At 34.7% G+C, this 17,294-nt stretch overlaps 1 pseudogene; it reads right to left on the bottom strand.

Annotated features, from left to right (window-relative positions):
- Positions 1–3,173: 3,173 nt before the first annotated feature.
- LOC114184507 lies at positions 3,174–16,152 on the bottom strand (annotated as a pseudogene).
- Between the last annotated feature and the right edge of the window lie 1,142 nt (positions 16,153–17,294).

Here is a 17,294-nt window from a genome sequence, read left to right as displayed (position 1 = left end):
CTACCCTCACACACTACCAGAAAAACGCTAATTACCGCCGGTCAGAATCCGTCGAAAATGTGCATAATCCGCTGGTAATAACGTTTTACCGACGGACTTCCGACGGCAACAAATCAGTCAGTAAACCGCGCGTCAGTAATCATTTACCGATGAACTGTTCAAGTCCGCCGGTAGTTACCGACGGAAACATCCATCGCTCTGACCACTGGTTATTACCGACGGATTATGCCGTCGGAAATTACCGACGGCCTTATCCGTCGGTAAATCCATTCGTAAAGTCCACGCTGTTACCGACGGATATATCCGTCGATAATTACCGAGTAAAACATCCGTCGAAAATTACCGACGACCTTATCCATCGGTAATGACGTGGACTTCACGAATGGATTTACCGATGGATAAGGCTGTCGGTAATTTGTCGGTAAGAGTAAAAAATTGGTCTGGGTTTATTTATTTTTTAGACATTCCACAATACCTGCATATAGAAAATTCCAACACAGACAAATCCAACAGTCCAACATTCCATTTTATCAAATATTATATGATTATCAAACTCCATCACAATATAACTATATATATATATATATATATATCAGATGACACACTAAATTGTTTATAAACAGAGAAAATTGGTCTGTAGCACAGGAATGTTTACATAAGCACGATCAATACCAAGAAGGAATAATAATACATAGGTTTATTAAGTACATGCTGAAGAAAGTTTGTCTTAAGAACAAGAAAAACAAATAATCTTCATAATCAGGAGAAGATTCTTCATTTACATTATCGTCCTCTTCATTATTTTGTTGCTGAGGATGAGGTGGAGGGATTTCAGAGTTTTGTTGAGTAGGGTTTGGCTGTTGTGGTTGTGGCTGTGGTTGTGGCTGCTGAAGATGAGCCTGAGCATCAGGAGGGAGATATTGCAGAACTAGGGATTGAAAGGATTGAAACTCAGACCTCAATTGCTCATTTTCCTCCAGGCTACGGAAAGTTGTTGCCTAATATTAGTGAGGTCCTCAATATTAGAAGAGGAAGAAGGTGGTAGTTGGTTCAGACTTTCATTTGGACCAGCATATTTTGGAAAAAGTTGACCAGCCCCATAAAGTCTTCCTTTCTTTTTCCCTCATACTATCTCAATCCAGCACCTAGTCCTGATAGAATCATCCTGTGTAGGATCAACAGAGGATTGCTCTTGTGTTCCATCAACACATGAGGAAACCTCAGATCTGACTTGAGAAAGCCTAGTTTGAAATTCTTCCTGTAAGTAAACAATGAACAATTATTATTCTGTGGTGGGATATATTTAAGAGTAAATAATACTGAACAGTAAAAGAGACTTACATTTGTCTTCCTAGACCTCTCATCCACATACTCGCCAGTACCCTTCCGGATATGTGTCTGCTGAAAGACTTCATCAAGAAACACATGGCCAACTCACGTGCCTGCAACAAAATGTTATAGAGTTAGATTTGATTTGATTTCAAACTTTAAAAATGTAGTTCAAATGTGACAAATACAAACAGTTAATGTGTTTACCATACGAAGGGCATGCTCGTAAGTGGTAATGGATCCACCTGTGTGTATGGTTCCACCTGTTTCAGAAACCCTATTCTTCTTAGCTGCAATACATTTGCTCCGATAACTTGGAGAATTCCAATGTTCTAGCAGCCTTGTCCACACATTATTAGGAATCCATTCTGGCCTTTCTCTAGCCATTATAGCATCTCTAAACATCTCAGATAGACGATGAGAAGCTCTACTGTTGAAATTTCTCTTAATGGCAATTTCATGCTCTGGTGCCCACTAAACTCTTCTCTATAACACAATTTAAACATATAAAACATTATAAGTATATTAAACATGGAATAACAATTAACAACTTAATTTACCTATATATAATAAGTTAGAACACGTTACCTTGAAAAGTTGCCAAAAAATGTCCTTGTCTTTTTCAGGTATTGATCCCCATGATGGCCAAGGATTAAGAAATTGTTGCTTGATTGTCTTTGTGATAGCCTGTGAAGCAACTCTAGATGAAACAAACCTATAATTCATGGAAAATTGTCAGAAGATGAAAGAAGTTACATAATATAAACAATGAGAATAACTGAATTTAAATATTACCCTCGATCGATAGGTTCAATCATCGGGCGATCCTGTAGAGGAGGGTCAGGTTCTGCATCCAAATCAAGATCAACCATAGGCTGTGGGGCAACTATATCACCTGCAACTGGGGATGGTGTAGACTGTTGACCAACGGCAGAAGATGGGTCACCAATCGAGGCTGGAAATGGTACAGTATGAGGTGATGGGGATGCTCCAATGTCTGTAGAAGGGGTATGTAACCCAGTGTGTGGAGCTGAGGAAGATGAGGATGGTATATGTGAGGGTGGTACAGAAGGGGCCTTGGGAGCAACAACAGGGGTATGCAACTCTGTGGGTGGAGGTTGAGAAGATGAGGACGACATATGAATCGCCGAAATAGATGTAGGGTTATGTAACCCTGTGGGTGGAGGTGGAGAAGATAAGGATGGCATATGTAAGCCCGGGGTAGGGGTGATGGGTCTGAGTGGAATCTGAAGCACATAATTATTACGTCTCTTTCTTAAGACAAGATCAAACACACGAAAAAAAAATACAAGGGCGTTTCAGCGTAATGGAAACGAAACTCTCTAATTCGTGACAAAATTCTAAAAGTTCATTTCAAATTTGAAAATAGGAGTAATTTAAAGTAGAACCTTTTGACATACCGTAATACTCTCTCTTTCATGAAATCTTATCTTAATTTCTAAAATTTTAAATAATATTTTACGTTTCGCTTATTTTTAAGTCGTTTCAAATAACGTAATTTTCTATATCTTTTCTCTTCGTCTATTTTCTTTCTTTCTATTTTAATGGTCTTGGATTTCATTTTATATGATAGTTAAAATCCATGACTCAATGTTTGATGGAATATGAATTTCATATCTATTTTTGAACGTAGTTTATAAACATTGAAAAAATAATATCACCTTTCAATTTAGTGGATTTTAAGAGATGTATCATTATTAAATTTTTGAAGAAGATTATTATAGAAATTTGAAGGATAATAAATATGTGAAGACCCAATGAAAAGGCAAAAACCTTATTATATCATCTTTAAATAACGAATATGCTGGCTTGTTTATCATTCATCAATTTGGATGCAGACACACAGGCACTTCGGAGTTGACTGGTTCATCATTAGCATCCTCACTCTGGCTGTCTTCAGAATCCATTGAGGCTCCCTTTTGGAAGTAATCTGTTTTGAAATCGTAATCACCATCCATTGAAGCTTTCTTATCCTTTTTTCTTTTGTTCTTCTCTGCGCGCCTCAGTTTTGTATTAAGCATACCATCTGCAGTGTATAATTTTTCATTTTGCCTACTTGCTGCATTGTTATCCTTCTTCTTTCCACCATCATCTTCCATGGCTTCATCCACCTCACCCACATTTCCGGGACCTTCGCCTTGGTTACCTGACTTGGTTTCTGTCTCATCCTACAAGAGAATGTTTTAATTAGAAAGTGTGAAAACACTAAAATTCCCAACATACGATTCATATCAACAATAGTCAATTCTCTAAACGGTTTCAAGAAACAAACCTCCAACATCATTTCAGTAAGATTGAGAGGGTGACTTGAAGGAACTTCAACAACATTGAAGTCATCAACAGATTTAAGGCTCCCAATATATGAAGATTCATTGTTATAGACTTCATCAACGTTAAACTCTTTTGCAAATTCAGAAACTATCTTCGCCTCTGAAGGTTCACCTTGATCCCTATTTGGGGGCATGGTATAATACTAAATTTTACCTGAAACATACAAACAGAAAGAGAAATTTCTGCGTTTAGTTCTTTCTCAATTTTAACTTCAAAATAACAGAAAAGTAATCGGTTCTCTGATCATAATTTAAGAAATTCCATGCATGCGTACCCTCATTCCAATCACGAAGAACGATTCTTGCAGTAGTAGCAACGTCATGTATTCCATCCTTCTTGAGTTTGCCCTTCTCTCTAGCTACCTTCCGCAGAAAGTCGTCAACATCACCTACATTGAAACTGCCAATTTTGTACAGAGTTACCAGCTGCTCAGGCAGACAGAGCTTTAGAATTTCCTTCACTGCGTTGGCCAAGTTAAAAGAAAAGAAATAAGTCTTTCAATTTACTTAACAAGAGTCAGTACAGCTTAAATCAGGATTTTCCATAAATAAAATAATTGTATCATGCAAACTTCTAAGCTTTTTGGAAATTAAAATTCTCATTACTAAATCAAACATTAATTTATATCTAAACAAAATAAAAACAACCATAGAATTTTAAAAAAGCATAAAAGGAAGCATAACCCAACAGCTCACGCATAAAAAAATCCAATGTTCTATAACATCACCTATCCAGTTGCATTTTTAAAACCTAACAAAACTCCATTTTATAACTAGGGTAAGTGACAAGATTTAACCAAAGGGTGCTATTATCACCGACATTCGAAGAATGGTTAGATCAAACCACACACAACCATATATTAAAATACAATATACACACCCAGCGACCCACGGACTAACCTCATTCACACCATCATTGTTAACACAAAAGTAAAGGGAAGTTGTAAAGAGGGAACGATTCTGAAAATAATTGAATTTATAATTGAAAGTAATTCTATTTGAGAAAATGGAGGAAAAGGGGATAAGAAATTTACACAAAAATAACATGTTTAAAGACAAAAAGCACCCTTATATATATAGGCACTAGAAAATACTTCAAACTGTGTAGAATTGAATAGAATTCTTCAATGTCACAAGCTCATTTTCTTTTACTATTTTTTTCATGTAAAATACCTATAAATCTTCTACCATTCATTTCAAACTGAATTAATGCAAATAAACACCTGAATAACCAGATAATAAGGGAGGGGGAAATGACTTGGTATACCTGGGCTAATTGGATCCTCTAAGTTCTCAATCCTCTTGCAATTTTTTAAGGCAATGGAAGCATCATTTTGTTGAGACTTCAGCATAACAACACCAGGGCAATCTAGCAACTTAACATTTTTGTCCAATTGAACCTCTTGCATTGATCTTGTTAACCCCGGAGTAGAGCCAACATTGACAACATGAGACCTTTTTAAACTATTAATAAGACTACTCTTCCCCACATTGGGCAAGCCAATCAAACCCACGGTTATTGACTTCTTGATCTGTCAAGACAAGGAAGCAAAACAACAACAAAATCAATGATCTACAATTAAAGGACAAAAGCAGAAAAAACAAAACAATTAATGGATAAGCAATAGACATTAGTCAAACCTAGTGTTAAGAGTCAAATTTTGCTCATTTAGCCTATAAACCATAACATAGTTTACTTTAGAGTTGACTTTTTGAAATTGTTCCAAATTGAGTGATTTGACCTTATGGAATCATTATAAATGCCTAATTACACTTGTTGGAAGTGGTCAAACACCAAAATTTGATGTTTAGGGCCAATTGAGCAGAAGTCTTAGTTTTAGCTTAGTTGTTCAAGTAATGTTTAGGTAGAGTTAATCCTTCCACTTGAGATTTTGATCAATTTGTAGGTCCTATATACTTAGGCAAGGTTTAATGGAAGATTTGAAGGCCTAGAAGTTCATATAGAAACAAGGTCAAATTTGTGGAAAAGCATGAAGTGTGCAAAAGTAGCATGTTTGACCTTAGAGTTGACTTTTGCCATTTGGACCCCAAATCAAAAGGCAACCATTTGTAGCACTTTAAGACACTTACTGTGAAAGGGAACTCCACTTTGGAAAAGCAAGAAGTGTGCAAAAGTGACTGGTTGGATGAATTGGTGTGTCCAATAGACCTCTACAGATCATTGTTTCAGAGTAAACAAGATGATTGGGTTGGATTCAAGACCAATGGTAGTAGCCAAGCTCATTTCACTCATATTTCTCCACTTTATTGCACTCTTGCTACAATTTCGAGTTTATCTTCATTCCACCACTTCACACACATCACTTTTAAGTTTCTTTAACTAGTTACAAGTTTAAATTTGGGTTTCCATCATCAAATCACCAAAATCCCAATTCTACACCATTTTCACGATTCATACACACCATAGTTAATATTCCAATGGAATTCTCACTCATTTCTTAATCATTTTGAGTCTTTTAAATTCGTGCACAATCTTGGGATGATTCCAAACCATTTCGAACCATCACACACCTAATTTCATCACCATTTCATCAATTCACGTTTCTCTGCATTTTTCTCGTTCATGTTCAACGTAGATACACTTTTGCATTTCAATTTCACGTGATTTAAGCTTTTTGATTTGTTCTTGAGTTTTGTTCATCATCCTTGGATGTTCCCAAAGTGATTTGAATCATCAATTTCACATTTCCTTCCATGAATCGCCAAATTCAAAGTTCTGCATCTCATCAATTCACATTTCTACATAATTCAATGATTGTGCAATTTTAATGATTATTGGTGCAAATTGTTTTGGGGGTTTCGTCCATGGCATCATGACGAAGTGTTATGCATTCTTAATTGCATTTTCGTTTCACGAGTTGGTCGAAACGATCGACGTCGTGTTTTTGCTCAAATTTGGGAATTAAGGTTCATGAAATTAGGAACTTTGTGTGTAGTGCACCAAATCGAGTATTCTAGTTTCTAAATGCAATTGAGGTCAATTATAATCATTCTGCATCATTACATTTTCAATTGCATCATCAAAAAATCCCAATCCGAGGTTACAATGTACCTTGCTCATGAACATGTTCTTGATTTTGGGCAGATTTCGAATTTGATGAATTTGGACAAATTTAAGCATTGCATTAACATAATGTTGATCATTAAACATGTTTTGAGTATTTAGGATTAGCTAATTTATCATTCCCTACCATTTTGTGCCTTATATGTCTTGCATTCATGTATTGTTCTTAGCATTTTTCGCATTTGATGATTTTGAGTTTAAAATTTTTAAGAGTTGATTTTGAGTAAATTTCCCCACCATAATTCAAGCACAAAATTTGCATTTGACTTTAGCCATGTTCACAAATTGATTCCTAAGATTCTCCCTATACTACAATTTTTAAGGGGAAATTAGTTTTGACTAAGTCTTTTAGGCGACAAAAAGGCTTTATCAAACGTCCTTTTCTTCATACCATAAACGAGTTCAAACTCTAATTGTGACTCACTCTAGTAATCCTCAAGCATCATCTTCTGCTCCAACCATCCCTTGCCTACGCCTCCTACACTTGAACTTCCTATTACGATACGAAAAGGTACTTGTTCCTCTTATAATCCCAACCCTCTCTATATTTTTACCATTATTTATAAAAATTTGTCTCCATCTTATTTCTCCTTTGTTTCTTTGGATTTTGTGGCTGTTCCTAAGACTACAAGTGAAGCCATGGTTGATCCCGATTGGCGTCAAGCAATGGTAGAGGAGATGGTAGCCTTACATTCTAATGGCTGTTGGGAATTTGTTCCTTTACCTCTTGACAAGAAAACAATTAGCTATCATTTATTTATATAGTGAAAATTAGACCTAATGGTCATATTGATCGATTAAAAGCTTGTTTGCTCACCAAAGGATATAAATAGTTTTTTGTCTAGATTATGAGAACACCTTTTCCCTATGGCCAAAATAAATTTTGTTTGTCTCTTTTTGACAATGGCTACTATTCATCATTGGATTATCCATTAGCTAGATATTAAAAATGCATTGTTACATGGTGAACTATAGGGGAAGAAGTTTATATGGATCAACTTGTTGGTTTTCTTGCGCCCGATGATTCTTGTTTTGCTTATAAGCTTCAATGGTCTTTCTATGGTTTGAAGCAATCTCTTCGATCTTGGTTTGGTCATTTTAGTTCTGCCTTAATTCAGTTTGGCATGACGAGGTGTGAGACTGATCATTCTATCTTCTCTTTTCATTCCTCTCATGACAAGTGCATTTACCTTCTTTATGTTGATGAGATTGTCATCACGGGTGATGATGAGATTGAAATTCGACAACTCAAAGAACACTTGTAAGATTTGGAAAAATTAAATGAATAAATAAACATTTATTTAATAAAAAGGAGAGTAAAGGGATCCCTATATTAATTAATGCATACAGTTATGATAAGGAATAATACTAGCTCAAGTGGTTGAAAGTACTTGGTTATGTTGAGAGGACTTAGGTTTGAGTCTTATGTATGCCATTAGTGTGATGTTTTAATTATTTAATTGTTTTGGATGCATGCATGGTTGTGTGACATGAGATTATAAAGCGATATGTGCATAAAATGTCAAGAATCATGTGATGGTTTGTTAGTTTGTGGATATGCTTAGTAAAGGTGTGGATGTGAGTTCGAACCTTAGCTAGCGATAAATAATTCCTAGGAGATGATCAGAAACCCTAGCCGTCTTAAGAGAAGGCAGAGAGGTAGAGATTGGGTGGTTACTAGAACTCAAGTAATGGCACTTGAATGGCCATTAAGCCTTTTAATTTCGTTTTAATTTTTATTTAATTAATTTTGGGATGGAAACTAAGAAGAAAGATGAGTGCTAGTGAGGAAAGAGGAGGCATTTTAGTGAGGCATCTTACAGGAGTTTTCATAGCACTAAGTTTAGGTCTAAGGGAGAGTAAGAGACTAGGAATAGTGTTGCTACTGCTAGAGGTCAAGAGTGGATCAACTTTGGACCAAGAAGGAACATTAGGATTGCATTGGAACAAGAATTCCAGGTAAGGGGAGTTGCACATAATTGCTTATTTCGTGTATAATGTATTTTGTAATGTATTGAAGCATAATTGCCCTTCCCCTACTGTCAATTTTCATAGTTCTCGTAATTCTAGGTTTCTACCCAGAAACCACTTGGCGGCATGCGTGGCCCGCCAGGCAACACACCTTGATTGAACTAGTTTTTTGGGTTCTGCCTAGAAACCGCCTGACAACAATCAAGGCCCGCTAGGTGACACGAATAATATTGTTTGTTTTTTGAGTTTTAAGGGTTCTGGAACACGTTGAACTTATAAATCCATCTCGTTTGTGTTGCGTGAATTCTATATAAATTGATGATAATTGTCATTGTGTGATGTATCTTGATGATTTGATAAACGCATACACATGAGTATTTGATAAGGGAATTGGGAATGGGATTAAATGTGTATAATTGTGGTTTTGTATTCAGATGTTGTTACTAAATGCATATTTATACTGGAAAAACAAAATTAGAATAAATTCCTATGGAATTGGATGAATTGGATCAGGCTTTGAAAATTCGAGGTTTTCTCGCATGGTGCAAAAATCATGAGTTCAAGGGTTTTTGTAAAAACATCTCACTAATTAGCTATGATGTAAAAACCATTACTTTTCACGTGATTCAAAAATAAAAGACATAGATGAATTAAAATATCAACAATAATAAAAAGAACAAAGAAATTATTTCATTCTAACCTCAGAATCCATAATGAAATTATAATGGAATCAACCCAAGAAGTTTAGCACTCCATGAAATACAAAATAAAATAAAAATAGAAGAAGAATAGAGAGAGAAAGATAGAAATGAAACGAAATTAGGCCCCCTTAAGGGTTCCTAAATTCCGAAGTGCCGAGCTTGTTTTTATCCTTTCTGCTTCACTTGGTTTCTTTATATAGGTCTTGATTGGACTTGAATCTTATATTTTCTATTGTTGAAATCTTTTATCTTTTGATATAATATCTCTCAAATAGTTAACATATTTTATCAATTTCTAAAATATTTTGAAGATTTCCTTTGTTGATAATTTGATATATATCAAAGATAATTAATCAAAAATCTTTAATTAATTAATTATTCAGCAACTTAATTTCTGTCTAATTTCCAATTGTGCCCCTCTTGTAATCTCCTCCAATTATCTTCTACATAATACAATATCTTCAAGATATATTTGTTTGTTGTGGAGATCTAAAAAGATTCAAGAAGATCTTGTCATACTTAAAAAGATTTTGTAGTTATTATCTTTTGATATTTTATGATATAATTAAATAATAATTATTTAAAATATCAAATAAAATATCTAAAGATATATTTTCTCAAATGATCTTTTATCATAAATATTTATGAATTATCAAAGTTGTCTTCTGGAAAAAGATAGAGAAAACCACAAGGTCTAAATTTTGTTGCTCGTTCCCTCTTCTTGGCTTAACCAAACTTCTTCACTTTTGAAGCTTTTCTTGTCATCTTCATGCAATGTTTTGCTTGGATTTTTGTGATTTTGATAATTTCCTATTCTTGGAATTATCTTTAAGGTGCGATGAAGCTTTAAGAAATTTATTTCCACACCTTCATCAGTGCAACTTAGCTATAGCTCCACTAACACACCTCAAAATATCTAAAAAATATTTATGCAACTAAAAAGCTATTTTTAACATCTTTTTGTATCTCATGCTCAATAAACCCAATTATAAGAAATCCTAATTAAATCAATCTTTTAAGGACAAAATTCAATTAAAAATCCATAATTAAACATAAAATGAGGGAAAAAAATATGAACTCATCACGCACACACACACATATATATATATATATTTATATACATATATGGATGAATAATTGATGTATGTGATGGGTGATGATGCAATTGAGTCATACTAGACTACATGTATATGCACTAGAGTGTTGTGGATGTCTACCTTGATTGTTTGGGGTGTTAAAACCTCTTTTGGGGTGCTAAACTAGCAACTTTCATGTTACTGGTATAGCGCCTGGCAGTATAGGGGAGACCGTCAGGCGATAGGAAGGATTAGGGAAGCCTTTGAGAAATTAGTGCTCGACAGTGAGTTGTGACCGTCAAGCGGTCTGCATTGTATTGTCGCTTAGTGGCGCTTAGGTTGCGCCAGACGATAGCGCATAGGGTCAGGATGCTTTTGTTATGTGTTTTGCATGTTTTGAGATTGACGACCTTAGGCCAGGACATGCTTAACATTATCACGAGCGGGTAGGTTCGTGATTGGTGATGGAACGCGTGATTAATATGAGTGGGGAGGTTCATATAAATGATACTCTCGTGTGAGGATACGAGCGGGGAGGTTATTATGTTTCATGCTCACACTTTAGAGTTGTTGCGAGCGGAGAGGTTCAACTGCATGAATCACACGTGTTGGATTACGGGTGAAGAGGTCCATAACGGTTGGACTACGAGCGGGAAGGTTCGTAGAGGTTGCACCACGAGCGAACAGGTTCGTGGAATCATGATATATCTTGAGGCCATGGTCAAGTATGTGTATGATATGAATTGATAGTTTAGTCTCATATAGGTGATGAGACAATGATTCAGAATACCTTGGGCAACAAAGGTTTTAAGAATGAGTATTGCGATAAGTTAGAGTATCTTGGGTGAGGTGTCTATGTTACTAAATATGTATGTTTATGATAATTTGAGCTCACATTTTTTGATTTTGTTTGGTGATGATCGTGTGGCTTGTCACATGAGAGTAGATGTTGTTTTAGGTGATGCTAGTTATGCATAGAGCCAGAATGAGGGCTGGCTATTAGGATTTTATTTAAAAAATTGTTTTGGTTATTTTGTAATTTTAATTAAGTTGGTTTTGGAATTCAAAATTTGTAATTATTTACATTATGGATTTTGATTTTGGCATTTGAATAAAGTTTTAAATTTTCCCGCTTTTGGGAATGAATATTAAATGTCGAATTATTTCAAATATTATTTCTTTTATTAAGTAATATCCAACTAGGATGTTACAATACGTTTCATAGTAATTTCATACTAAAGATTTGGGCTCTCTAAAATATTTCTTAGGCATTAAAGTTGCCCAATCTAGTTCTAGAACTATCATTAATCAACGAAAGTATGCCTTGAACATTCTCATTGAAATTACTATGCTTGATTGTCATCCTTGTGATACTCCTATGAATCTCAAAATCAAGCTTCTTCTAGGTCAGGGGGGCCATTGAAAGACTCAGAAAGATATCGTCACCTAGTAGACAGACTCAACTATCTCACCAGCATCACTTTTGCAGTTAGTGTGGTAAGCCAATTTCTAAATGCTCCTTATGATAACCATTGGGATGTTGTGACACACATTCTTCGATACATAAAAAATGCTCCAGGATAAGGATTATTGCATGAAGACAAATACAGTATTAAGATCACTTGTTACTTTGATGTGGACAACGTGGATGACCATCAGATAGAAGATCCACTTTTAGGCACTATGTTCTTATCAGAGGAAATTTTATCTCATGGAGAAGCAAGAAGCAAAATACAATTACCAAATCAATTGCAGAAGCAAAATATCATGTTATGGCAGTAGCCAGTTGTGAGCTTACGTGGCTTAGGGAACTACTACAACTAAAAATAGGGGACATCCATGAAACAAAGCTTATTTGTGACAATCAAGTTGCACTTCATATTGCATCAAACCCGGTCTTCCATGAAAAAACCAAACACATTGAAATTGATTGTACCTTTGTTAAAGAAAAGGTGCTCTATGGATAAATCACTACTAACTTTGTCAACTCTAGCAATCAGTTGGCTGACATATTCACTATGTCCTCAAAAGCCCTCATATTGAATACATTTGTAACAAACTTAATGCATATGACATATATGTTCCAACTTGAAGGAGATTGTTAGAATATAATCCATTGTTACATATCTCTAAAAACCAATCGATACATAACCTATAAAATTAATATAATTAATTCCTAATTATTAGGTGTCTTTATTGTAATTGATTATATTCAATAATATAAATATATATGGAGTGATCTACATTAAATACACAATACATTCAGAAAATATACAATTCTATTATTTTATTTTAAATTCTCTTAAATAATTTTCATGACGTCTAATAAAATATATTTCAAACAAAAAGTTTATATACCATTCAATGGATGATAGTTACATTGACAAATCTGACAAAGTATATCAAATGAAACTTTACGATTTAATTGTTTTATTTTTTTGATAATTAGTTAAATGGTACCCATTTGCAATCAAATGTGTCAGTTTGGTATCCGCTTTTAAAAAGATGTCAATTGAGTCCTACTTTTAAAAAGATACTTCAGTTAGGTCTCTCTAAAAAAAAAATTACTAATGTCGTTAACAGTATTGATATTTAAAATGACTTATAAAATTAAGTATTGATATTTATATTAAAATTTAGTGGTTAAAATCACGAATAAAATTACTAATCTACCAAATTTAGTGGTTAAATTTTTTTTTTTAAAAGACCTAATTAAAACATTTTTTCAAAAGTTGAGATTTAATTTATATTTTTTAAAAATAATTATCAAACTGACATATTTAAAACAAAAATAGATATCATCTGATTAATTAAACTATTTTTTTTTTAAATTTTTTTAGTTATATATAATTTAGCCGTGAACATAAACCACAATAATATAAAAAGTGCAAGAATAAAGAAGGAATAATACACTGTATTTTTATATTGATTTGTAAAAATAAACTAGTAAAACTTTACATACTCAAAAAGTGAAACAATGCATGTTGGACAAGTCACATCACATATTCAACACGCGGTACCTATTTGACACATGGCATCTTGCATGTCACACACCTCACATTCGGTATGGCTAACATGTCTCACTCTTCGAGAGAAACCTTTACGAGAACTCCAATTTTCCTTTCTTTTCATGCTTTTCGGCATCTTCAAAGAATTATAAACGGATTTCATTGGCAATTGATGTGTGAAAATTGCAATTACATTATTATTCAAAAATAATGTATTTAATTAACTAGATATATTATTTGAATAATAATGTAGTTGTAATTTTCACACATTATATATATATTTTATTTTTGACATTCTAATTATCATAATTTATTAAAAAAATAATAGAGAGAAGAAATATTGGTTTTTTCACATGTTCATAGTGTGCCTTTTGGTAATCTTGGTTCACTATAATGGTCTTTTTTTTTTATATTTTAGAGTCTATTTGTAGTCAAATTTGTAAAAATAGGTCCGTTAATTTTTTTTTTTGCAAAACATGGATTAAGTCGTCAGGATACAAGACGACATTACAGGTGAAGTTGTCTTGTATCTTGTCGATTTCTTTTTTCTTTTAAAAAAGCAAAGTCGGCCTGATAGAGGTCGATTTCTGTTCAATGTAAAAAGTGAAGTCGTTAGGTTGAATGACGACTTCACTTCAGGTTTTTTTTTTTCTGAAACGTAATTAAATATTTTTTATTATTTTTTAATTAGAGTTGATTGGAAGAATAAATATTAAAAATAAAAAAATAATATTGGAATAAAGGTAAACATTAATATATTTTAACATTGATTAAAATTAAAATACAACAATTAACATAGTAGAAATTAATAAGACGATCATTTGTGGCCTCCAATGCCACATGAAGGTCATCTTTTGGGTTTGGTTGATCGTCTTGGTGGTTGTTGTTGGTGTGGTTCATCATCATCATCATTATCTTCATCTTGATGACTTTGAGGAAATTGGGGATGGTGAACCGTTGTTTAGGGGGTTTGAGAAGGCATTGGCGGAGGATAGAATGACATTGATGATGAAGATCTTGGATAATAGGCAAGCGATGTTCTCATGGTTGAGGTGCCAAAAATGTGAGATGGACCACCACCATAGCTTGACTAAGATGGGAAGAAAGCATGTGAGGAAAGGACGTGTTGGAATGGGGTGTTAGATGGGTTGTCATGCTGAAGGTGTGGATGTCCAAACATTTCACCGTGACCCATAAACGACAGTCCAAAAAATTGGTGGGGATGATGTATAAAATCTGGAGAAGACTCGACATGGCCAGTGTAGGGTTGCAAAGCAGGTTGGGAAGGTTCATGTGACATATCATACTATAAAATAAATAGTAGGGTTATTGCCATGAATAAGTATGCATGATAAACAAATGTACAACATTGTAGTAAAACTAACCTCATCGTCGGAAGATTTTGTAGATGGAGATATATATAATGTGGTTTATGTACCACTGCATGTAGGGTGTTTCATCACGCAAATGGTTGTTTCCGCTAAACACTGTACCTTGAATGACCCAATTTTGTCAGTCATTCCAAATTGCAATCCACTAGTGATGATATGCTGCCCAATCTCTTTCATTTCTCCCCCTCAAGTCGTCCCTGTGAACTTGATCCAGGTTAACCGGGTCAGGCGGGATGTTTTGCCTTAAACCAAATTGACGCATGACCCAATTCGCCAGATAGATTTCGACTATCACGAAGCAAATTATAGGGACTGTTGCTCTGGCGATTGGAGGGATGTCAATCACAATCAACCTACTAACTTCATTTTGAATGTAAGGCCTTCACAAGAACTTAAACAAAATTGTAGACATTAGTTTCAAATGTTAAAAATTGTAAGGCCTTAAACCATATTGTACGTATTTGATCAAATCTCAAGCAAAATTCTCTAACTGAAATGGAATTAGGATTTGTCCGATGATTTAGGTTTATCCACCTAAAAATAGTAGCAATTTGAAGTTAGTTAAATTACATGGCAAGAAGAAGAAGAAAAAATTAAGTTAAAAGTTAGCTTTTACCTTCTTGCAACGGGGAAACCATCCTCATTAGCCACCTCCTCATCACTTAAAGGCTCAAGTTATGGAGCAATAGAAGTAATTCTCTCCCAAGCCCAACATTGTAACAAAATCATGCATCCACCATCGTTTTCCTGGCTTAGGTGAATGCCAAGGTCTAGGCCACTATATAGATAGGCCAAAACTACAGACCTCCAACTATAATTGCTGACTACATTCAAGTTAGCTATCTTAAGTAGATACATCACATGTACCCTAGCTGCAAATGTGTCTAGCATTTAAAATGCTTCCAATCAATGTTAGTATGTACATGCTCGCATATTGAGCAATAACATTTGTTATTGCATTCCGTGGAAGTTGTTGGAAAGTATTATTTAACCAAGAAACTCTAATTGAGTTTCCTATCATGGTCGTCGATGGTGGAATGACCCCCTGTTCATGGAAGGTCGAGAATATGTCTTCCACCATGGTGGGATCAGTGACCACATCTTCATATATCGGTAGCCTAAGGAGGACTGCCACATCCTCAAGTGTCATAGTGGTCTCTCCATGTGGGAAGTGGAATGTTTGAGTTTTTGGTCTCCACCTTTCTAATAAGGAAATGATGAGAAGGTGGTTCACATCCATGTCTGGAATATACAAGATGTGTCAAAATCCAACCTATTCAATTAAATTTTTGACACGTGGATCAATTAAGTCTTGGTTGTTTAGAATCCAAATTGAAGCTCGTCTTGGTCTAAGAACTCGTTCGTTGCCTTCCCACAAGTCCTTGGTAATATGTTCATGTTGAAGGCGCAATAGTGATGTAAGACTCGAGAAAATTAAATAATTAAATAATTAATTATTTAATAATTGCGGGTAGTAGGAGCCTTTATGGCATTTAATGTGGATTGTTATGACGTGGAAAAGTACTAGCTCAAATGGTTCAGAGTACTTTATGGTGTTGAAAGGACTTGGGTTCGAGTCCTATGTGTGCCAATTGTTTGTTATTTGAATATGGATACTATTTTAATGTTATGTTTTGACGTGATTAGTGATAATGTAATCTTAAAACTATAGGAATTCTCACGAAACATAGATTGGTTGAATTAGTTGTGGGTTCAAACCCTTCTAAGGACGAAATAAATTTTCTTTTTGCCAAATTTTCTTTTGGTATGAATGTCAAAAGGCAGAGGAACCTTAGTTGCAAAGAAGTAGTTTAGTGGGCTGAGAAACACTCTGTTAATGATCATTGAGTAACCATTAAGCAATTTTTTTAATTTAATTTTCGTTTTAGTGGAGTAAATGGTGATTAAGAGGGTAGTAAGTTAGAGAGAGAAGGGAATTAGAAGAGAGTGAAGCACTGCATTTTCGTGTGGGATTTGGGCAGAGATTTTCCAGAGGATTCGTGCTGGTTTACAGTGCGAGTTGAGGCTGGAAGTCATTGTTGGAGTGGAAACAAAGGCTAGGAGAGTTTTGGTTTAAGGACACACACCAAACTCAAAATTTGAGCGGGGAATCCAGGTAAGGGGAGCTACTTTCATGTGTTTTAGTTGTATATAATGTACTGTGACTTGTATGAACCAAACTGCATGCGATTCTCTTCTTTTACGATGTTTCTGCCCAGAAATCGCTTGACGATCATGTGTGTGCCACCAGGCGACACATCATTTTTGCCCAGTTTTCTAGCTTTTGCTATGAACCGCCTGGCAGCGATGAACTACCACCAGGTGGCGTGTCACTGTTATGGGTCTATTTTGATGTTGTTTGTGCGGGAGTCATTGTGACTT

This window comes from Vigna unguiculata, chromosome 5 (assembly GCF_004118075.2).
Source record: "Vigna unguiculata cultivar IT97K-499-35 chromosome 5, ASM411807v1, whole genome shotgun sequence".
Classification (NCBI taxonomy): Eukaryota; Viridiplantae; Streptophyta; class Magnoliopsida; order Fabales; family Fabaceae; genus Vigna; species Vigna unguiculata.
The sequence above is the reverse complement of the archived record's forward strand: the minus strand, read 5'-3'. Positions and strand labels throughout refer to the sequence as shown.